Below are 24749 nucleotides of genomic sequence, written 5' to 3'. Positions count from 1 at the left end.
GGGCCTACCGAGTGACAGGCAGTGGGGATTCGGGGTGGATACCACCTTGCCCCCGCTCTAGACAAGCTCACCGCTTAGCAGGGACACTGTTACAGCAATTACTGCACAATGTTACAAGTGCTTTTATGAGGTGCATGCTGAGATCTGTGCCCACAAGCGTGTTCTGTCCGGGTGACCTAGGACCCCACAATTGAACTGGATCTTGGAGGATGTGTAAGAGTTTCTCATATGAGGGGTGTGTACAAGGGAGGGGGAGGCATTTCAAGGAGCGGAAAAAAGTGTGCTAAGACTTTGGGGGTGAAAGTAAGATCGAAAGAGGAAAGGGGGAAGTTCCTTTTGCTTCTAGGCTCAGGTGTTGAGGTTCGTTGGGGTCAGGCTCTGAAAGGCTCTGTGTGTCCCATAGAAGAGTTGGGACTTTATCCCTCAGCAGTGAGACTCAGTAAGAAGCGTCAAGCTGGTGACCTTGACATTGTTCCTATTTGCTTTGCTCACCATTATGTCCCAGGCAAACAGGCTAAAGCCTGCACAGAGCAGGGACTCAGTGTTAGTTGAATGAATGTCAACCATATGCCAAGCTTTGGTTAAGTGCTTACACACACCCCTTTATTTAATACAGCAACCTTGTGACTTGGTGGCTATTTGTCCCATTCCCCCCAAAGTAGTGCCAGACAGGAATACTCTGCAAGAGGCTGATGAGGGAACACACACAGGAAGCTGGACCCGGGATGCAGGTGTGAGCTACGTAGAGAAGCAAGGAAGGATGGTTGGGTGGAAGGCCGGGGAGCACAGGCATCTTATAATACAGTGCAGCTCTAAGAAAGTTCAGCAAGGCTGTGGGGGGCCTTCAAGCCACACTGGCCTGTCCCAGGAGTCCAGCATCTCCCAGGAATAGACCTCTTGTACTTAGTCATGGGCTGCTCCAGCAAAATGGCCTCTGCACCAAGCTGGAGATGAATATGAGAGGATAGATTGCGGATCTCAGTCTCTGGGGCAGATCCATTGGTCAGTTATGCTCTGCACTGGAAGATCTGAGAAGTACATTTTCTTGGTCATTATAATGGTGTTATTCCTGTTTGACACGAGGAAACCATGGCTCTGAAAGGGAGGTAACCTAACAAGCTCAACCAGTTGCTGGATGGTGGATCCTGCCTAGACAGGAATGCAGGCTGGTGTCCTCCAAAGCCCCTGCTTTTTCCACCCGTGCATTGCTGCCTCCCAGCTGCCATCAGTGAGAATCTGCAGACAAGGAGTTCAGGGCGGAGACTTTGTTAAGGACCCCGTGAGATGCATTAAAAATGGTGGCAGATTCTTTGACACTCCTTCTATTGAGAGGATATATATCTTTTACCTTTGAATTTGAGCTGGATTTAGTGATTTGTTAAACCAATAGCATATGGTAGAAATCACATATCCTGGAACTTCTGAAGTCAGATCATAAATGCCTTGCAATTTCTTTCTGTCTGGGCATCTGGAAATTGTTGCTCTTGGAGCCCTGAGCCACCTTTAGGTCTGGCTAGCCTGAGACCTCTATGCTGGAGAAGAACACAGGAGAGACCATAGGGAGATGGCCTAAGCCTGCAGGAAGAGAGATGCACTGCCAGCCCCTTGCTGTCCCCAGCCATTTGAGTCATGGGCCCCAGACATATGAAGCAGAGTAGGTTCTTGTTTCACCTGAAACGCAAAATAAAGGACTGTTGTTGTTTTGATCCACTAGGGTTTAGCCTGGTGTGTTACTCAGTTTGGGGCAGGACTGAACCTGGGACATTGACAGTGACAGTGGTGCCCACTCCCAACTCTACCCAGCAGCAGCTCCAGGGGGGTGGGAGGGGAGAGGTCTGGAATGATTCAACTCTTCCAAGCCTCATGGCCACAGTGCCTGGGTGGCCCCCAGTCTTCATGCACCCACAATCAGCAGCCTTTCCCTACCCCTACTCCTGCCATGGTAATGCTCTGTTCTGCCCCCATCTCTGCTTCAGATTCTGGCTATCTATCTTGGCTCTCCCCATGCCCCACTTTGCTTAAGCGACCATGCTAGCCCACTAACCCTTGCTCATCCCCTTCCTAGGCAATGGTTGGGGTTCTCTGCAATCTGTGTGTGTCCTCTCCCTCATTAAATAGAAAAAAGATTTGGTAACCTTCCTTCCTTCCTGTTTGGCTCCCAGCAGTTCATGCTCAAATGGAACCCTTCCTCCCCCATACCCCAGACTAGATTTTCTGTTTGCTAGCTCTATTCTTGAGAGCAAACTCCACAGCTAACACCCACTCCAGCCCTGGGCCACCAATCCCAGGGCAGTCTTCCTTCTCATTGTTAATTGACGTCTCTTTTTGCCTCCTGTCTGGGCCATTAGAGGAGTAACAGACTATGCAGATGGAGAGATGGGCCCAGATTTGAGAAACACATCTCGGTGTGGGGAGGGCTCCTGAGCAAGGGTTTCTGACCCCATTGCCCTCAGTTTACCTTCCCTTTGAGGCTCTCTCACTCAGGCAACACCACTCCATTGTTTCCGCTATGTCAGGCGGTTGGTAAGCTGCTTCCCCTTTAAAACTCTGGTCCAAACTGCACAAAAACCTCTTTCTTGGTTCCTCTTAGCACAGCTGACCAGACTAGCATTTAAAAAATGCACTAAACACTAACAAAAGGACCCAATTACAGAAAATATAAACAGCTTAAAAAAAAAAAAAAAAGCACCCATGTTCCCCAAATAGCAGTCTGTAATCCCACAGTAATTTCTGTTATATCATAAAGAGTTGACACAGCTTTTTAGCACCTGGCCTGGCCGGCTTTCGGTTCAGTTCTCTCTCTTCCTCCACCCCATGGCCGCTACGGATAGGGACTATGCCCCAAGCCCCCACATTCTCCTGCAAGCTTCCCAAAGCCCCTTGGAACATCCTCCTTATTTCTGATCTATAGGGCATGTCACTGCCACTGCTAATTGGCATTCTTAAGTCTTTTTTCGTGCTCTAGAATCATTTCACTCTACAGGTGAGACTCAACTCTACATACAGGAGTCGTGGCTACATGGCAGGTACACAGACTAGTAACCCCTGACCATCACTCTCTTGAGGGTCAGCCGGTGTGGGAGGAGATTGCTGCCACTACCGGTTAGATGGCGAGGCTGACGCCCTGGCAGGGAGACAATCAGGAATTTTCCCAGGGACCTCTCTATACCTAAAGTCAGAAGAACAGGAACTTGAGAACAACAAGTGCCCTTATGAATGAATGACTGTTGGCACCTGCTGCGAAACTCACAGTTGTTCGGGACACAGAAAGAGAAACGCTTCCTTCACAAACTCTAAGAAAGGCTCCAGGACAACAGACTATGAGACAGGAGAAGCAGGAAGGGCTCTTAGGGCCCCACCTGAAATTCAGAATATTGATCTCTTCAACAGAGGTTAATTGAATGATCATTGTGTGCTACTATGTTAAAAGTATTGTATAAACATTTTTTTTTTTAAGATTTTATTTATTTACTTAGGAGAGAGAGCACAAGCAGGGGAAGGGGAAGAGGGAAAGGGATAAGCTGACTCCTCATTGAGCAGGGAGCTTGACTTGGGACTCGATCCCAGGGCCCTGGGATCATGACCCAAACTGAAGACTCTTATCCGACTGAGCCACTCAGGCACCTGAGTGTAAACATTTAAAGTACACTACAATTTTTAGAGGTCGGGTAGACAATCTCCAAACCTGACTGCCAACAACTCTTTCTCTGTAGGCACCTGCTGCTCCTGGAATCCACTGTGGAATTTATTCTCCACCCCTTAAATCCAGGCTGGCCTCGTGACCTGCTTCGACCAACAGAATGTGATGGAACTGATGCTAGTGTGCCAATTCCCGGTCTAGTCCTTAAAAGGCCTGCCAGCCTCTCCCTTTACCTTCTTGCAATCCATCTCCTGTGGTAGAAGCTCGGGTTAGACCCCTGGCTGGTGAGAGGCCACGTGGAGAAAGACTCTGGAGAATGAGTGGCCATCAGGGATATCATAGCCCATCTGAACTCCCAGAGGAATACAGCCATATGCTACATGGAACGGAGTGACGAGCTGTCCCCACAGAGCCCTACCCTGCTGCAGCATTGTGAGCCCATGAGTGGCTGTGTGTTAAGCTACTCAGTATGGGATAGTTTGCTAGGCCATGATAGACAACTGAAACACCGTTTTTTGTTATTTATTAATTATTTTAATGTGTCGGTAGCCTAAAAAAGAATGGAAGTGGCCCTGGGCCTTCCTCACTTTGTCACAGGCCTGGCTCCAAAAGCTTTCTAAAGTTTTTGGCTTTCTTACTCTAATTTGAAGGCGATCTATAAAGTGTACCATCATGCCCTAGTGATTTGGTATTTGTTATGTCTAAATGTTTGTGGAGAGTATCTTAGACCCTGAACAATGCAGGATTCATAAGAAAAAATTTCCATCTCCATCCTTCTGATCTTCCCGGTCACCCCAAACTTCTAATAGAATAATAGAATTCCTTTCTGAGACAAGTGACGGCCCCCTGGACTAGACCGTCGTTATGGTTTCTCTATCGTACTCCGAGCATGCTGGAGCAGAAGCAATCTGTGAGGCTGTCCGTGGCCCTGTCTGCTCCCTCTTCCAACCAGGGAGCCCTGTGTCTTCCCCATTACCATCTCTGCACCCCAAGCTAGGGGACTCTTTTCTAGCTTGTTTGGCTTTGGCTTTGGTTTTATTCTGCTTGGGGCTGCACAGAAGTAAGAGCGTCCCCTGCCCTTCAAATCTGTGTTTCTTTTCTGGTTCTTCTAAGGATGCGGAGTGTTTGAAACATGACAACTGGGAAGCCAGTTTGCTTTGTTCTCTTCCGTCCCCTGAAGCCACAAGCAAAGTCTCTTCTGACAGAATGTGTGTGTGGTGGTGGTGGGGAGCGTGGGGAGGCAGAGGAGGCGGGGCAGAGGGAGAGGGAGAAATCCTCAAGCTGACTCCTCGATGAGCGCAGATCCCAACTTGGAGCTCGATCCCAGGACCCTGAGATCATGACCTGAGCAGAAACCAAGAGCCAGATGCCCAACCCACTGAGCCACCCAGGTGCCCCTTCAACTCAGTGTGGCATATGATGAAATATCAGGGCTGTCTGATTCCTGCACATGATGAAATCAGGGCTAAATAAGCAACGTAAGAGTTTACAGTTATTATTTTATGATTTATTCCATGGGTAGAAGTTGTTGTAGATGAGGGGCGCCTGGGTGGCTCAGTCGTTAAGCGTCTGCCTTTGGCTCAGGGCGTGATCCTGGCGTTCTGGGATCAAGCCCCGCATCAGGCTCCTCCGCTGGGAGCCTGCTTTTCCTCTCCCACTCCCCCCAAGAAGAAGAAGAAGAAGAAGAAGAAGAAGAAGAAGAAGAAGAAGAAGAAGAAGAAGAAGAAGAAGAAGAAGAAGGAGGAGGAGGAGAAGGAGAAGTAGTAGTAGTTGTTGTAGATGAAAAATTCAAGTTTACTCAATATCTATCTCTGGGGGGTGGGGGGACTGGGGGGAGGAATGGGGAGTGAAGAGGGTTCTGCCTGAGGGTCAAGGCAGTCCTTGGCAGCCTTGAGCGATAGAAAGGAAGCGTCTGGCTAACTGGAGACAGGGCTGTGGAAAGGGCTGGGTGTGGGGGTTAAGGTGCTAGATTCTGGAAAGGGTAAAAATAAGACCTGTCCCTCACCTCTTACCTAGAGCCTCATTCCTTGTACCTCTTGGAAATTACCACCCAGAAGCCTCCTGTGTGAATACGATGTCAAAAAAGATGGTTATTCAGTTAACTTTACAACTACTGGTTTAGAAACATTTCCAGTTCCTTGATAAATAACCAACACTCTCTCTTTTTAGCCTCAACAAAGAATGTTTTAGAATATTCGTGACTAGTGAGTGCTTCAACTGCACTGCAGCCTACCTTGAGAAGCACTGCTTCCTTGCAGTTCTAATTAGGCCAGAGGAGACAAGGATACCAAGCATGCTTTTTTAAAAAGTTAAACATAGCCTTACCATATGTTCCAGAAATTCCACTCCTAATTTATACCCAAAAGGACTGAAAACAGGTACTCAAATAAATATTTGCACATAAATATTCATAGCAACACTATTCACAATAGCCAAAGGGGGAAACAACCTAAATGTCTTAGTCGAGGAACGGAGAAACAAAGCATGTTATGTAAAAGCAGTGGAATATTATCCAGCCGCAGAAAGGATGAAGTACTGATGCATGCTACCTCACGGGTGAATCTCGAAAACAGTATGCTGAGTGAAAGAAGAGAGACACGAAAGGTCACATATTGTATGGTTCCACTTATGTGAAATATCCAGAAGAAGTAAATCCACAGAGATAGAAAAAAGATTGGTAGCTGTCAGGGACAGGCGTAGGAGACAATAAGGAGTGACTGCTTGGTGGGTGGAGGGATGATGGAGTTTTGGAACTAGATAAAGATGGTCGTTGTACAGCAATATAATTACACCGATGTCACTGGATTGTGCACTTTAAAATGGTTAGTTTTATGTTATGTGAATTGCACTGCAGTAAAAAATACAAATCACATTGGAATTTTATAAGAAGATGGCAGACTATAAGAGATGTAGAGATATCAAATGGTCCCAAGGGTTGTTTTCTTTTCCCCCTTTTTCTTTCTCATATACCATTTGATTTGAGTGATAAGCACTCCTAGAATAAGGTCTTTTGAAAATTCAGTGATGGTAAACAATTCTAGAAAGTTCTAGTACCTTTTTTCCCCAGGGAGAAGATAAAAGGGATAACCAGTTATAAGTACATTCTCTGTTAATATAAGGAGCAGGACTATCCAAGAATGTGTGTTCACCTGGGGTCAGCAGAGACCCCAGAAACTCCCTCATTTTCTCAGCAGAGACCGTGCCCATGGGATGGGCAACTTCCTCTCAGCTTTCTTCACCTCCTTATGGGAGACTGCATACCCCACAGGCCCAAAGGTCCCCAGGTACAGGGCAGCTGGCATTCCTAATCAACCCCTATAAAGAAACAAAACCCTGGAGAGCCTGGCTGGCTCAGTCGGTAGAGCATGCAACCCTTGATCCTGGGGCTGTGAGTTCGAGCCCCAGGCTGGGTGTGGGGATTACTTAAAAATACAATCTTTAAAAGAGAGAGAGAAATCTCTAAATCCAGAATGCCTGGCACCATGCAGTGTGTTACTCCTTACAAACAGGCCACTGCCTCCCCCTTGTTCTACAGAAAGGGAGATTTACTCTGGTGCGGAGGGGACTGGGTGGGGGTAGAGGAAGAAGGGGTGGTGGGGAAAAGCTTCCCCCTCTAGAACAGAATCTGTACACTGTCCACCAGCCTTGACCCTGGTGTTGTGAGTTCTCTTTTTCACCAATAAAACCTATTCTTTAACTTATGCTGGGTGATATTATGGAATTAGTTCCAAACTCTTTAACACTACGTGACAACCCTGTGGGAACTAATATCTATGTGTGAGAACTAAAAAAGAAATCGCACATTCAAGAATGAGGGTCCAGGGGTGCCTGGGTGGCTCAGCGGTTAAGCATCCGACTCTCGATTTTGGCTCAGGTCATATCTCAGGATTGTGGGATCAAGCCCTGCATCGAGCCCCACTTCATGCTCCCCTGGGTTGGAGCCTGCTTAAGGTTCTCTCTCTCCCTCTGTCTCTCTTTCTAATAAAGAAAATAAAAATAAATAAAAAATAAGAATGAAGGTCCCTCCCTCCCTCTCTCCCTCTTTCTAATAAAAAAAATAAAAATAAATAAAAAATAAGAATGAGGGTCCTTGGGAGCTGGGTGGCTCAGTCGGTTGAGCATCTGCCTTTGGCTCAGGTCATGATCCCTGGGTCCTGGGATCAAGTCCCGCATTGGAGTCCCTGCTCGGTGGGGAGTCTACTTCTCCCTCTGCCTGCCGGTCTCCCTGCTTGTGTTCTCTCTCCTTCTCTTTCTGACAAATAAATAAATAAAATATTAAAAAAAAAAAAGAATAAGGGTCCTTGTCTAGTATCAAAACAAAACAAAACAAAAAAACAAAAATAAAAAAAAACCCCAAAAACCCAAAACAAAAACCCAGAAAAACAAGTGTTGGCGAGGATGTGGAGAAAAGGGAACCCTTGTGCACTGTTGGTAGGAATGTAAATTGGTGCAGCCACTGTGGAAAACAGTATGGAGGCTCCTCAAAAAATAAAAAATAGAACTATCATATGGTCCAGGATTCCCATTTCTAGGTATATATTCAAAAGAATTGAAATTAGGATCTTGAAGAAATACATGCACTCCCATGTTCGTTGCAGCATTATACACAATAGCCAAGACATGGAAGCAATCTAAATATCCATCAATGCCTAAATGCATACAGAAAGGTGTTATATTCACACAATGAGTATTATATTATTTGGCTTTGAGAAAGAAAAAAATCCTGACATTTGAGATAACATGGATGGACCTAGAGGGTATTACTGTAAATGAAATACACTAGTCACAGAAGGACAAATACTACATGGTACCACTTATAGAAGGAATCTAAAATTGTCAAGCTCATAGAAGCAAAGAGTGGAATAGTGGTTGCTGGGAGCTGTGGAGAGGGGGCCCCAGGGGAGGTATGAGTCAAAGGCTACAAAGTTTCACTTAGCAAGCTGAGTAAGTGCTAGAGATGAAGTGTATAGCATGGTGCTTATGGGTAACAATACTGTATTGCATACTTACAATTTTGCTACAAGGGTAGCTCTTATGTTAAGCATTCTTACCACACACACAGATACTAATAATGAAGAGGGTGTGAGGAAACTTTTGGAGAATATGGATATGTTTATGGCACGTGGTGTCATAACATAGATCATGGTGCTTGTGGGTATATACTTCTCTCCGAACTCCTCAAGTTGTATATATTACATATGTACAGCTTTTTACTGTCAATCATACCTCAATAAAGTGGTTTTTTATTTTATTTTTTATTTTATTTTATTTCTTTTAAAGATTTTATTTGAGAGAGAGAGCGAGCGAGCGAGCGAGAGTGGACATGAGCCGGGGGAGGGGCAGACTCCCCACTGAACCTGGAGCCTGATACAGGGTTCAATCTAGGACCCTGAAATCAAGACCTGAGCCTTAACTGACTAAGCCACCCAGGTGCCACTAAAGCGGTTTTTAAAAAAGTGAGGGTTCCACCCAAATATAATGCCAGAATTCTACATAGAAATTCCAGAGGCTGAGCAGGCCCAATACTTCGCCTGAAATAAAATCTTAATATTTGGGGGTACAAAATATCACTTTTTAAATGGAGTCTTCTGGGGCTCAGTCGTTAAGTGTTTGCCTTCGGCTCAGGGCATGATCCCAGGGTCCTGGGATCGAGCCCCACACCGGGCTCCCTGCTCAGTGGGGAGCCTGCTTCTCCCTCTCCCTCTGCCACCCCCCTTGCTAGTGCATGCTCTCTCTCGCTCTTGCTCTCTCTCAAATAAATAAATAAAATATTTTTTTAAAAATTGAGTTTCCTGTCCTTCCGAACAGCATCCACTTCGCAACCCTCCAGGGATCGTCTCTCTAATCATAGTTTTTCCCTTCCCCCTGCCCTCAACCCCAGTTTTGTCTTGTTGGGGCCTCTCAGGTCCTATGTAATCACCAGATTCTCTAGGGGGTCTACAGCATAAACCTGTCCTTTTCTTGCTAATGTTGGAAACCTCTCAAATTCTCCATTATTTGGGGTCCTGGCTGGCTCAGTTGGAAGAGTACATGACTTTTTATCTCAGGGTTGTGAGTTCGAGCCCCATGTTGGGTGTAGAGTTTACTTAAAAATAAAATCTTAAAAAAAAAAATCTCCACTTATTCTGTCTTATCAGAAGTTAAACATTATCTGCTATATACCAGGCTCTGTTTTAAGGGCATTTACAGATATCAATAATTTTTCGAAGGGCTGGACAGGGGAAGCAACCCCATTTGTTCATGGATATTCCGATCACAGAGGACTCACAAGCCTCAGCTGAGCGGTTGGTTTGGGTGTTGTCAGGAGGAGTTCTAAGGCGAAGCTCGGGGGAGAGGCAGCCGGGAGGCTCCAGGTGAAGGCTGATGCAGGGAAATGGACCCTCTAGGTGTTTGGTAGGATCAGACTTAGACATGTGGATGCCTCGGACTAACAATAATTTTGCACCCCTTCAAAACCATGATTTTACAGATCTGTTTAACATCAAATGTAAAGCTTTGTGGGGATTGGTGGCAGAGGTCAGCCTCTTTCCAAGTCCCCCTCTGGGACCATATCTGCACACATATTCGGTATTTTAAAAATCCTACAGCTGTTAATGAAACCAACCTACTTGGAATCAATTTATTTTAACTCCAGCCTGGTCTTTGAGGGTCTCGTCCCCAACTTACAAGTGGCTTATCCAAGTGTTCTGCTAACACATGTACAGTGCTTTGCCTGAAAAGGGGTTTCAGTAAACAAAACTCTTTCCATCTTGGGATGACTGGCCCTGCCCCCCGTGGTGTATAACTCATCATGGGGGAATGCCATTAACAATGAAATCTTCTGCCAACCACGGAAACCTCTCCACAAAGAAGAGAAAGAAAACAGTTTTGTTAATTGAATAACTATTAAGCCAGAATAAAATGTGCATCACAGGCAATCAGCTAAAGAGATGGCAAAGGCAGAAAAAAAAATCTCACCCTTTTATTTACTTACCCAGGCGGATAAAACCTACTCTGTACATGTCCTCAAGACGAACAGTAACTATCCTCAAGTAAGAGGACCTGGCAGCACCGTTTGTCCCACACAGTACATCCTAAATTCTCTTGGCAATTGAATGGCTATCTGTGTTAGCAGTTGCCTTTGCCCAAAGGAAAAATACGACTTCCTGTATCTTTAGGACAGGTAGTGGTTTTACCGTCCAGAGCCAGGCACCTGCTCCTACCATCCCACAGAAGCTGGGAGAGAGGAATGCTATCTTTCTTGATGATTCCATATCAAAGAGATGGTGCCCAGGCCCTTAAGAAAGACATTCCTGGATTGTAAAGATGGCAAAAGCCTTATTTTGCTTTGAAAAAGATGTACATACGTCTCAAAGGGACAGAGAAGAATTTGCAATTACAAGTTGTCTAAAGTAAACTCTCTGAGAAAAGTAGGGGGGAGGGGAGGGGGAGTCTCTTTCCATTGCTGCTCTAGGGAAAATTCTTTTTTTTCTCCATTTGTATTTACCCTTCCCCCTACCTGTGAGTCTGCACCTACCCTTCCCTGAGGCTAATTTGACTCAACAGCCTTAGAGGCAGGAGTGGAATCCAAGGGAGGGAACAGCAGGTGAGCTTGGGAGAAAGCAGTTGGCTGCAGACAGGTGAGCCAGGCAGCCCGGATGGAGCGAGCCTGCAGAACCCCAGACCCGTGAGGCTTGCTTGCCCCAGGTGTCTGCACAAGCCCTCCATCTCAGCCGTCTTCTATCAATAATTGCCTTGTAAGAAGCAGGCACCAGCTTCTGACAAAAATAACTCATTGGTAATTTAAGTAAGATTTTAAAGCAATATGACCATCATGACTTTAAAAATGCTGGGTGAAGGTAAAGCCCTTGTAAGAAATGACACGTGTCCTATAAGTGGGCCATAATTTCTGTAATAAAGGAGAGATGACAACAGAAACCTAGATAATTCTTGTTGATGACTAAGTACTCCAATTAATGACCTTACCAATATTTGTTCCCTTCCTCCAGACAGTTCTCAAATCTATTTTAATGAAGGTTTATTAAAATTGCCCCAAAGAACATTATAAAAGTGATATGTCTTGTTTGCCATCTATGGTAATATTAGAAGGAAAAAGAAAAATTTTCTCTGTATCTTGAGAAAAAGAAGGAAAGTCTTGGGTACCGACAGTATCAGACATGGCGAACTTCTGAGAATGAGATGGAACGCCTTACTGTATGTCCTGAAGTTTTCCCTCCTGGAAAATAAAAGCAAGCGTCATGCAGAAGAAGATGGAGAACTTTTTATTTTGTTAAATGTGTACCTTACTCCTGACACTGGATAAAAACAGAGAAACTGAGGCACAGAGAGATTCAACCATGAGATTATTCTGGAGTGCTTGGAAGAGTTCCCAGAACACAGTAGGTTCTTAATATTTGTTGAAAGCTAAATGTCAAAACTTTGACTAAGGTGGGAGGAATTTAGGGGTGCTAGTTAGGAAGGAGGAAGCTTTTCTGTCATGATCACCTCTGTACTTAATATCATTGGTCTAGGGCACTTTCTATACAGCTGTCCCATCCAATGTGCTTTCAGTAAGCAATCCTGTACAGAGAGCTCTCGGGTAGAGTACGACTGGATTTGAGCTCTAAGACTGCGACTCCGTGAGAGCCAGCCATGGGTTTTACTTGTTTCTATACCCTAGAAAGTAGTACAGTGGTACATAGCAGATGCTCCTAAATGCTGATGGGGGCTTTTGCTAAAGCTTGCTATTGAGAACTTTCACATTTGATGACATTTCGAGAAGTGGAGAAAAGGTGGCAGATAGTGGCAAGGGGGAGTTTGGGGGTAGTGATTGATTTGGGGAAAGAAGTTCTATTTTCAGGGGCGCCTGGGTGGTGCAGTCGTTAAGTGTCTGCCTTCGGCTCAGGGCGTGATCCCAAAGTCCTGGGATCAAGCCCCACATCGGGCTCCTCCGCTATGAGCCTGCTTCCTCCTCTCCCACTCCCCCTGTTTGTGCTCCCTCTCTCGTTGGCAGTCTCTGTCAAATAAATAAATAAAATCTTAAAAAAAAAAAAAGTAGTTCTATTTTCAGAACCTCAAATCAGCTTTAATAGTCTTAGTTTTCCGGGCGCCTGGGTGGCTTAGTCAGTTAAGCATCTGCCTTTGGCTCAGGTCATGATCTTGGGGTCCTGGAATCAAGCACCGCATCGGCCTCCCCGATCAGTGGCAAGTCTGCTTCTCCCTCTGTGATCTCTTGCTTTTGCTCTCTCTCAAATAAATAAATAAACTCTTAAAAAAAAAAGTCTTAGTTTTCTGTGAACTGACTGTACCTCATATCTTCTCAGGGATCTTTCTTCTCTCCCTGTGGTCAAAATTTCTGAAATGCTTTTGAGAGGATGGATAAAATGTATGTGGGCCACTCCACCAAAAGAGACATTACTGACCACAGTTTAGGAACTTCTGAATAGGATGTTATTTTCTCGGGTATTGGCAACCTTGTCTGTAGGTGGGTACGTTCCTGGTCTGAAAATGCACTGGACAAATAAAGAGATGATTTTATTCCAGCTATTGTGAGGGGGAAAATGCACCCTTGTGAAGGAGGAATGAATGTCTCAAAGAAAAAAAAGGTCTGGGGTTTTGTCGAGGCAGGTAAAGCAGAGTCCTGAGGGGAGCTGGTGAAGACAGGTCTTCTCCCTGCCGGGCAGGGGGTCCTCTGAGGCTAGCTGGACATAGGAAGGTCAGGAGGTATCTCAGCTCCCTTCTGAGAGCAGAGCGCTCAGATGAAGTCCAACATTGTCAGTGGACTCTGAAGCCTGTTCCTGTTTGAATCCTGCTTCCCTTACTCAGGAGCTGTGTGACCTTAGGCCAATTATTTAACCTCTGTGTGTCTCAGTTTCTTCATCTATAGAATGGAAATAATAAATGGGACTTACCTCATGGAGATGCTTTAAGGATGAAATGAGATAGATGAAGTATATCAAGTGCCTGCCCCTGGACGTGCTCCGTAAATGTTATTGCCATTCTCAAGTATTCTGTGGGCAACAGAAATTAGGTTTCCAAGGGGGGACAAAACTTGATAGCGCGCTCATATCAGACTTTACAAAAGGCGAGAAGCCTCACTCAGATAAGCCAAGTCGTTTTTCTGCCTCCCTACAAAGCTGACACGCAGAAATGCTTAATATGCACAAAATGAAATAACTTAGAATCTTTCTTTTAAAACGCTAAATTATAAATTCAATTAGATAGTAGTTACGATCTTTATGTGTACTATATGTAAGTAGGTTTCATTTATATGCAACGGACCACTGGGATTTGTTTAAATGAAGAGTTTTAAACGATGCCCCATCATTATTTCATTTTGGTGGAATGCTAGTCTTTCTTTAAAATTGTCTCGTGGCTGATTTAAATAGTAAAATTAAGATCAGTTTCACTTTATTTTTTAATTTTTTAAAAAAGATTTTATTTATTTATTTGACGGAGAGAGAGAGGGAACACAAGCAGGGGGAGTGGGAGAGGAAGAAGCAGGCTTCCAGCAGAGGAGCCTGATGTGGGGCTCGATCCCAGAACGCCGGGATCACGCCCTGAGCCGAAGGCAGATGCTTAATGACTGAGCCACCCAGGCGCCCCAAGATCAGTTTCACTTTAGGGAAATAGTGAAATAGTTTTTCTTTTTCCTATTTATTTATTTATTTTTAGCAACGTTTTTAATAAACAGCCACCTTTCAATATTAGCTCTTAACACTTCCATGGGTTTGGCAGAAAGCAAATTCATGACCTTGAAGTAGTAGTAGGTCTCAAGGTGATAACCTGAGACTTGTCAGAAGATTCTCCTGTCTTGACTGTCACTGAGGAGGTAATGGGACAACATGAACAGGTTCGATTCCTAAAGTTCCTGAAATGACCTGCATATTGTTTAATATTCAGCTGTACCAAACACGTTTTTGTTTTTGTTTTAAGGAGTGTGTGAGGAAGTTATCACTGTGCCCCATTTTGAATGGTATTTTCTGCTTTCTTTTCAACACGGAGAAGATATGGTGTTCTTCCTAAAACTGTTCCCATTTGGGAGAATATTCTTCTGATTCCCCGTGCAGAGTCTCCAGAGAAACCGCCCCTGGCAGCGGAACTGGGTGAATGTGGTTCTGTAGAGACTCCGCCCTGCTTCTCTCTCCTTTGAAAGACTGGGGTTCCTTATAAAAGCAGCCCGGGCTGCTTGCATCTGGGATGCCTTTTCCTTGTTGTCATCTACAGACTGACTCTCCATTTGTTGAAGGAGTATCAATCTTTGTGAGACTATTTCCTCATGTCTTCTAGAAAGGCGAATTTCTTGAGCAAACAAGGAAGTCACCTTTATTCAAAACTGCCTTACAAGCTTTCTTGACTGAAGAGCCTGTACCAGTACAGATAAAGATCAAGGCAAGTGCTGCTCTGAAGGCTCAGAGCCTGAAGGCCAGTCTCCTGGTTGGGTGCAAAGGCCAAAGGTGACGGTCCCCGCCCTACTCGGACCTCTTCTGTAAAGGTGCTGCTCCTGTCAGGGAAACAGTTTTTAAAATAATTTCAAACTATTTGTTCTTGACGATCTTCATGAGGGCATCAGGAGAAGGGAAGCCTCTGTCATATGCCAGGGAGAGTGGCAGGGCCCCTCGTATTTTCCTTCCTTTACACTAATCCTGTGAGGTAGGGATTACATCCCCATTTTACATTTGAAAAAAAACTGAGCGAATCTGAATCTCCGAGGGATTAAATAACTTGCCCAAGATCATGAAGCTAGGAACTAGACAGAACAGATAAGGATTCCCAGTTAAGGGCTCAAGAGAGATTGTCAACCAACTGAGAGAAAAGCAATTGGTTGTCATTTCCATATTACCACCTCATTACCATGTCCCGCTGTTGACAAACTGGCCTGGGATCTCGAGAAGCACAGATCACTAAAATGCAATGAGTAGTTCTATTTAGATTCTCCGTTTCAGAAATCCTCAGAATGATAGCCCTAATACTTACTGGGAGCTTAACTACATGCTGTGCCCTGTTCTAAGCACTCTTCACGTGATAACTCACGTCATCTTCACAAAACCCAATGACGTAAGTGCTATTACCATTCTCGTTTTTACAGATGAGGACACTGAGGCATAGAGAGGCTAGATCACTTTCCCGAGTTTGTACAGCTAGTAAAAGGTAGAGCCAGGATTCAAATCCAGGCAGCCTGACACCAACATTCATGCTCTTAACACTCTTTAAGCTCACACACCAAAACAAAATGGGCTTGAATGTTGTACATAGATGAAGTGGTTTGGAGAGATTAAAGAACATTTTAATTAATTGTCCCAAACCAACAGAAACCTATCAGGCTGGCTATTCAGGTTTCAGTCAGAATAGTTATCGGGAATTTTAAAGGATAATTAATGAAGACAAACAGACATTAAAGGATTTGCGCCAGTATAGGCACAATTATCTAGGTTCCCTCGTTTCTGTAGTAATTAAGATGTCTTATGGCCTTGACCAAGTCTGGAACTTTTTCATATATTTATTTCAGGTGATGAAATGAACAAAGGTGATGCGACAAACACAGGTTAGAAACTGCCATGGCCCTGTAGGGTCCACATTTAAGTAAAAGTTGGCTTGACTTGGTATAAATAACAGCAAAGGTAAGTACGACTCAGAGTTAATTCTAGATGTCTGCCTGTCCCAGTCCTGTTCCATACATTGTCAGTATCATAGAAAGTAAAATCCAGCCATTCTAAGGACACACCCAGGAGTTTGGGCCCATGGATGAGTTTGGTTTGTGTCCTCCAAGTCCACAGAGACTGAACATAAATTCAACCAAAATTTGGAGAGCTCCTTGTAAGGTACCATTCTAGGAGCTAGGTAGTATGGTAAATGACTTTTTCCCTCCAATGGCTCAAATTCCATGGTAAAGTCAACCACCTCAAATATTTTTGGTGAATAAAAAATGAATTGTAAATCGTAATAACAAATACCATTGAGAGCATGAGAGGTCTTCTTTTACCCCTGCCACTGAACTTGCATTGAACACTGGGCCAGTCTGAGCCAGATCCCCAAGGAATGCCCTGCACTCGTTAACCTGGGGCTGTGTTACTGTCTGGATCTGAACCAGTCACAGGTGGAATGAGATTACAGTAGTTTATACTAGTCAGAGTCCATCATTAGACTTGAGAGCAGTCATTCTCCCAAAATGAGTGACTGCTGGGGCGCCTGGGTGGCACAGTGGTTAAGCATCTGCCTTCGGCTCAGGGCGTGATCCTGGTGTTAGGGGATCGAGCCCCACATCAGGCTCCTCCGCTATGAGCCTGCTTCTTCCTCTCCCACTCCCCCTGCTTGTGTTCCCTCTCTCACTGGCTGTCTCTCTCTGTCGAATAAATAAATTAAAAAATCTTAAAAAAAAAATGAGTGACTGCTGCACAACGGGGAAGGGCTGGGAGAATCACTGAAGAAGTATCTGTAACGTCCACTAAAAATGCTAAATGCTTGGTGCTTACTTTATAGAAGGAAGACTGCAGGGAGCTTTCTTGCAGGTGAAGGGGGAAGCAAAGATTCCACCTCTGGAAGACGTGGGATTGGAGCTGGGACTTGAAAGACAGGGGTGGAGACCCACTACTAAGAAATTTTTAGGCAAAGTGTACAACATGAACAACATAAAGAAAGAAAGAGTGTGGGAGGGAAGAATAGAAAGTAGAATAATATAATTGGAGAGGAGAAGGAGTGAGAAAGAAGGGAAATAGGTGAGCAGGCCAGCGTTGCAGGGTTTGAATGCTGGCCTGACGAGTCAGAATGTATTCTGTGTCTAACGGGGAGCTGTGGAAGGTTTCAAGGAAGGTTATGGCATTATTAGGTCTATGCTTGCCAAGGCTCTAAAGATTCTTCTGCATCAGGGTTGAGGCTGAATGCCTCCAAGTCACCTTGGGTTAGACTAGTGTTTCCTGGCCTGGCTCAGCCTTTGGGGTCTAGGGACAGAGTCTCCTTTACCTGCACTGTCTCATCAGATTTTGATCTAGCTCAGGGACCCTGTTTCTACCATTGTACATATAGGAGTCTGGTCTTTCCGAGACAGTTGGGCACTGCTCTGTGGATGGGCTGGAGGATCCTGCCAGGGCCCTGGGGGAATTCGGCTCCTCATCCCACACTTACCTTCAGGACCTCCACATGCAGAAGGCAGGGTTCCTAGCTCAGCTCTGATCACCAAGAATTCAGCAGGTAAAGGCAACTCTGAGGCCAACATGGAGCCGACTCCAAAGAGGGGATGCGATGAATTTATTGCACCTGTTCATGGCCAGATTCCCAAGGAAGTCTAGGAAGGATGTGATGGGAAGGAGAAAGGAGAGTGCTTACCCATCGCAGGTTCAAAGACATAACACTGTAATATAATATATTACAAAATTATAAAATAAAATTATAACTTTGTCTCCAGGTATACTCCAGTGGTAATAAGAACACATTAAATATTTACCCAGCCAAATGCAATTTGTTCAGTAGGACAAAAATTCTGTGAAATTCTTTATGGAGGCTACACTCTTCATCTCAGTTCTCAGGACAGGTCCATCCTCCGAACAGCTCCAGGACTACCAACCCTCTGCTCACAGTAGAAGGGAAAGAGGGCAACATCTTATTCCTTGAAGTAAACAGAATAAGAATAACTGAGATGGAGGCACATACTTATAAAAGTATGAAATTTCAAACTTGTGTTCGTAACATGTATTTTCTATCCTTATAACTGAGCAACAAATGCCATCGACCTACGGATAAACCCAGGGAATATTTCTGAGCCAATATTCCTTGAGTGCTTCTTTTGTGCTAGGCACTTGGCTAAATACTTAATTTTTGTCTTGTCCAATGTGGTAGCCACCAGCCCCACGGGGCTAATGAGCACTTGAAATGTGGCTAGTCCAAACTGAGATGTGCGTACATTTCAAACGCTTAGTATGAAAAAAAACAATGTAACATATCTCAGTAATATTTTTAATGCTGATTATATGCTAAGATAATAATATTTTAGATTTATCAGGTTCGGTAAGATATTATTAAAATTAATCTTAGCTGTTGGGGCGCCTGGGTGGCACAGCGGTTAAGCGTCTGCCTTCGGCTCAGGGCGTGATCCCGGCGTTATGGGATCGAGTCCCACATCAGGCTCCTCCGCTATGAGCCTGCTTCTTCCTCTCCCACTCCCCCTACTTGTGTTCCCTCTCTCGCTGGCTGTCTCTATCTCTGTCGAATAAATAAATAAAACCTTTAAAAAAAATTAATCTTAGCTGTTTCTTTTTACTTTTTAAAATATGACTACTAGGGGGCACTTGGGTGGCTCAGTTGGTGAAGCATCTGCCTTTGGCTCTGGTCATGATCTCAGGGCCCTGGGGTCTCAGCCGCCCCCCCCCCCACCACCTCGTGTGCTCTCCCACGCTCTCTTTCTCTCTCTCTCAAACAAACAAATAAAATCTTAAGGTCTCTTTCTAGTATGACTACTAGAAAATTTTAAATTACGTATATGGCTCACATTGGTGGCTTGCGTTATATTTCTATCGGAAAGCACAGTTTTAGATGATTTCTGTGCTGCACCTGTACGACCACCATATGATGTAGAATATTATTAGGTCTGTTTTCCTGAAGAAGAAACGGAGGTATAGAGGCTGCAAAGGACTTGCCCAGCATTATTAAGTGGCAGGGCTGTGATTCAAACCCAGGTTGGTCACCCTGGTTAGCCACTATATTATATTGACTCTTTAGCTTGGTTTATGAGTCAACTTTTTTCTGGGTGACTCACTGTAGAGCTCTGGATTATGATGGGATTTCCCCACTAATTGGTTGCATGAGTTTGAGTGATTGCTTTAATCTCCTCACATCGTTAGACATGAGCTTCATAAGTCTGATGAGTCGCTAATGCATCACTGTTTTATTGGAATTGCTTCTTTGGCTTCACAAACTGTGAAAACAAAAATTCAGTTCAACCTAACAAATATTTTTTTAGCATCATTGTGTACAAATGTGGAAAAGCCCAAATAAACATCTTCAAATATGTTAATTGCTGAGAGGGAGTTAATTATGTTTGGAGCAGCACCAGAATTAATGAGCAAAACACACTTTAAAGTCTCCATGTGCAAAGAAAAGAGCAATGCTTACTTGAAGCTTAATGAAAAACAGATACAATATGGTTTTTAACTGATATTGATTATATTGGGGGCTCTTCATATGGTCATTTTTCAAATATTTCTACAACCTTTTACACAAAGTATCTTCTAGAACTTGAATGCTTTTGAACCAAAAAAGGCATACCAACTCTACAAATACAAGCAAGGGAAAATAAAACCTAATGTCATGGTTAAATATTTCTTTTCTATTATTGTCATATTTTAATTTAACTACAATGGACGAGAATTCAGGTCTTCCCTAACACACTCCAAATGCTCCTTGTTTCCCATGTTTTAGTGCATATTGTGATTATCATCTGAGCCCCACTTGAGAGAGCAGCCCAGCCTTTGAGGCTGTAGTTGACCCTAAAAAGCTATGAAGCAGGATTTTTTGGTACATTTCTATTCAGTTGTGAGACTCCAAATCATAACCTCATGCTGCAAATGACAAGAAACTCAGGAGACCTAGAATCCTCTTCAGGCTGGGCTCACATAACGTTGCTGTGGAATTTCAACAGCACCCTTGTGTTATCCAGGACTCATCACTAGCCCTGGCTCCTTGCTTCGCCATTTGTCCCGTGCGTTTGCTCTTTCACTGCAAACTAACTTGGCTCTGGAGTAGCTATTGCTTCAACCTTTCACAATCCACAACGTGTTCTTTGAAATTATGTCTCAGTGCCACCTTGTAACTATGTCTCTGGCAACACTTTTTTTTTTCAACTTCAGGTATAACATATTGGTTAATCTTACTCTTTAATTCATGACACTCCATTCTCAACTGGGTGTGCAAGGCCCGCTCTTATTCATTCATTCATACATTCCTTTTCTTCTCCCTTCTGCACCTCTATTCCTCTGCCTTCTCCATAAGCAACCATTCCTAAGTGTTTGAAGTATATCCTTCTCTCCGTAGGAGTTCTTGGAAAATGTATATTTTTGTTTTGTATGCATGCATTTTGAATTTATAGAAATCATATTATAGTAAAAAATCTCACCGTTTCTTTCTTCATCCAGCACTACACTTTCAAAAGTGTAACCATGTTGCTGAGTATATGTCTAGACTGTTGCTTCTAACTGATGCCTAGTTATTCATCCATTCTAACCATCTGCATCACAGAAATGGACACACGCATTGCCCCCAACTCACCGATACTACTAACAGTGCTGTGACAAATATCCTCATACATATCTTCCCTTATGGGTGAGAGTTCCTCTGGATTCCTGTACCCTGCAGGGGAAATGCTGGGTCATAAGTAACATAGGTATCAGGGTCCAACCAGGAAAACAGCAGCCATGCTAAGTGTATTAAAACTGAGGGATTTAAATGCAAGAACAGGTTTCAGAGGTGATGGAAGAGCTGAGAGCCAAACAGAGGATATGAGGTATCAAGAGACTGGCAGCAGGAAAGCCCCTACCACATCCAAACCGCAGGAATTACTTATAACTGGAGCGTGAGTCTGATGGGAGTTGGAATCATATTGGGGCTGCTTGGTGGGAGCTGAAAGTGAAGGAAGAAATAGATATACACCCTGGGAGACAGAGGGAGAGAGAAAATACCCTGACACCCCTCCCCCGCCCAAGCAGGTCTCCTTTCAGTGCCTTCTGCTAGCTGAACCCACCCCCAAATGCAGCCTGTAGGTGCCAGGGCAGAGCAGGGACGGGGGGGGGGGGTGCAAATCAGAGGGCAGAGAGTTGTACACACAGTTTACTTGATTTGACCAAGTCCTTGCTCTCCGTGGTAACTGCACTGGCTCCACTCCTACCAGCAGTGAATCTCCACATCTCCACTCTTCACGGCCCACCATTCACCAGAAAGTGGCGACCGAGATCTCTTCTGTCTTCCTTTGAACGCATCTAGCCTCCTGCAGATGCCTCAGGCATCTCATTAAATTGCCCAGCCTACTGGGTCTCAGGGACCCATTCATCACTGGACCAGAACCTCTCGACGGCAATTGAAATGATTATATTTTCCATTTCTGTAAGTTCTATTTGGTTCTTTTTCAAATTTAGCTTTTAAAAAGTTTCTTGTACTTTGCTCATATTTCCAAATCCCTCTCTTATTTCCAAAACACATGAAACATGCTTATTTTATGCACATAAACACATATATTTATATAAAATTAATCTTATTTATGTATATTCTGTATCTGAGCATCCCAATACATAAAGTCTCTGCAGATCAGATCCTGCTCTTTGTTGTTTCTGCTATCTCTTAGTCATTGTGCCTTGTTTCCTCGTGGATTTTATTTTTGTTGGTGAGCTCGCATCCACTGTAAATTCATCTGTAGAAATGCTGTAAGAACTGGCTGGGGGTACAGTTGTCTAGACTCCCTGTAGTCCTGCAGGGATGACTGGTAATAGTTTGTAAAGATGCCAAAGGTTTCAACAATCCAGGACCACTTTATAATTTCTTAGTTTCAAGTTCTGTTGTTTTGTGTTCAAATGCCCCCCCTTTTTTTCTGGAAAGTACCATGAACTAAGTATTGCTGTGTATGTAGTAGAATGCTACAGAGACAGTAATTAGTCCTTGAGTGGGAAAGATACAGCATTAGTGTTTGGCAGCCCTATTATGGGTATTTGAGTAATCCTATTGGGAAATAAAATGGTTATACTACCTGGCAGTAAAGCTAAAAAAGACACACAGAACCTCATTATCTTCACTCTTAAATAACATCTACTCACACATGTAACACATTTTACCTTTGTGTTATAAAAGAGATGGAGACAGAGAGATAATGAATGAGAGATTCCCTGAGTAATGACTATAATTTAGGTTTAGAATGTGATGAAATAAAAAGAAGTTATTTGTCTCCTACTAGATATGGAGTCAAAGTTACGATGTGGAGCAAATAATCAGCTTGTGAGGATGCAAAAGTCACGAAACAGGTGGTTTCTTACTAATTCGTGCAACAAACACTAGAAACCAAGGCTCAAGCTGACAAGGACCAAGTCTGTTTTATTCCCCATTTCATCCCTAGTGCCTAGAATGGCACAACAGCCAATATTTGTTGAATGAGTACCTACCGTATGCCAGATCCAGTATTAGGAGCACGAGAGATGAAACACCCTCAGTCTTATGAAAAAATCCTACTTCCTCAAAGTCACAGAAGCTTGAATCTGCAAACAAATTAACATGAAAGATATTACCAAAGATAATGAAAACAATGAATCAGACTCCTTACGATGATTCCATTTGTCGCTTTCTCCGTTAACTGACTCTTACAACAGCTCTGTGAAGCAGGCAGGGCAAATAGGACTACCCCGTAACCCCCACAACTGAGATAATACTACTGCTCAGCAGTTACTGGGGGATTCTTAATTGCCAGCACTGTTAAGTGCTTTATAGTCTTTATCTTTTTGATCTGCCAGTAGCCCTTATAAGGAGATACTATTATCTCCTCCATTTCAGACTAGAAAATCAATGGAACTAAAAAAAGTTTGAGTCATTGTGCGCAGGGGTGCATAATTATTAAGTAGCTGGATCAGGATTCATCTCAGGTGGTGGGACTCCAGGGCTCTACACTGCCCAGAAAAGGCAGCTGAACGCATCCAGCAAATGAAGATGCTGGAACTAGCGTCACAGCACTCCAGCCAGCTGGAGGGTTAACTTGCTTCAAGCTTACCTACTCCTTGCTGGCTGACCTATGTCCCTTGATCTGTAGCAGAACTAACAGACTTTCCTTGAGATTTGCAGACCACTGGCCTTGAGGAGTGAAGGACCAAACTTTCCCAGAAGATAAGGCCTGACTACATTCGAAAACAGTCACCACAGATGCCAGCAAGTCTGTTCAGGTTCATGACAGCAGATGACTAACAACCCGGGCACCTGCTTCTCCTGCACACAGCTTCCCTCCCTTGTCCCATGCCTTCCCCTTTAAAAATCCTCCAGCTTCACCTGGATGGGGAAGACGGTCTTTGAGACATTAGTCCACTGTCTTCCCAAGTTGCTGGCTTCATGCATAAAGCAACCTTTCCTTTCCCACCACCACTTGTCTCTCGATTGTTGACTTTCCAGCTTGGGGCAGCCAAACCTGCCTTAGGAACTTGTTCTGTCCCATAACACTAATAGTCCCATAACTTTAACAGTATCCAGATATTTAACAGATTTCCAAAGGTAAAGCTAATTTATTCCCAGAGAGCGTGAAGATGAGAAGACTCGTCTTTAAAGGACTAGGAAAACTATCCCCACTGTAAAGAAACAATTTTAATACAATTTAACATTTGGAGACAGGAGAATGCTGCTATTTTCTTCTGGAAGCAATGCTAAATATTTGTCAGGAACACTCAGAAGTAGTAAGGAACTTAGCAAAACCCAACACACATTCCCATGCCACCCATACGTCCACAGGCATCTGCCTACCGGTTCCAATGCCACCCATACGTCCACAGGCATCTGCCTACCGGTTCCAACTGGATGCTAACTTCGCCGCCGCAAGTGGGTCCAGGCAAAAGAATCGAGGAACACCAGAGCGGGAAGGGACTCTGGAAATCAGCGCTCAGTTTACAAAGGCGGTGAGGCCCAGGGATTTCCAAGACCTCCAAAAAATATTCCATGCTAAAAGGCCCGTCAGAAATCAGTCTATCCCTTTCCCTCCCTTTTCACTCTTTTCCCGTTGCTCTCTCTCCAGCGCCTTCTTCCTGTCCTTCAACAAACCCTTTTAGAAATGGTGGTGAGCAAAGCAGGCGCGGTCCCGCCTACGGCAAATTTCCGCGGGAAGAAGATGCCTTCCCGACAGACTGCAACAGTTAAACCAAGGACCTGCTCCTTCTCCCTCGTCCCGCCACGGTCCACCCGCCCTGACGGCGACGAAGGCCGGGGTGCGGTGGGGGTTGGGCGGCGCGTTCCCCGGGGAAAGCCGGGTGCGCAAGGGGGCGCCTGGGCCGGCCGGCGCCAATCTGGTCCGCGGTCTCCTAGCGACGCGGGCGGCCGGGAATACACACGACGAAGGCGCGGCTGTAGTTCGGGAGCCGAGGAGACCATGGCCGAGCCCAGGCGGCTGTGCGGGCCGGCGGCGCCTACC

The 24749-nt window shown here is 44.5% G+C and overlaps 1 pseudogene; it reads right to left on the bottom strand.

Moving 5' to 3' along the window:
* Positions 1–14323: 14323 nt before the first annotated feature.
* Positions 14324–24709, bottom strand: LOC103665402 (annotated as a pseudogene).
* Between the last annotated feature and the right edge of the window lie 40 nt (positions 24710–24749).

This window comes from Ursus maritimus, unplaced genomic scaffold (assembly GCF_017311325.1).
Source record: "Ursus maritimus isolate PB19 unplaced genomic scaffold, ASM1731132v1 scaffold_8, whole genome shotgun sequence".
Taxonomy (NCBI): domain Eukaryota; kingdom Metazoa; phylum Chordata; class Mammalia; order Carnivora; family Ursidae; genus Ursus; species Ursus maritimus.
Note: the sequence above shows the minus strand (reverse complement) of the source record. Positions and strands in the feature narration are given on the sequence as shown.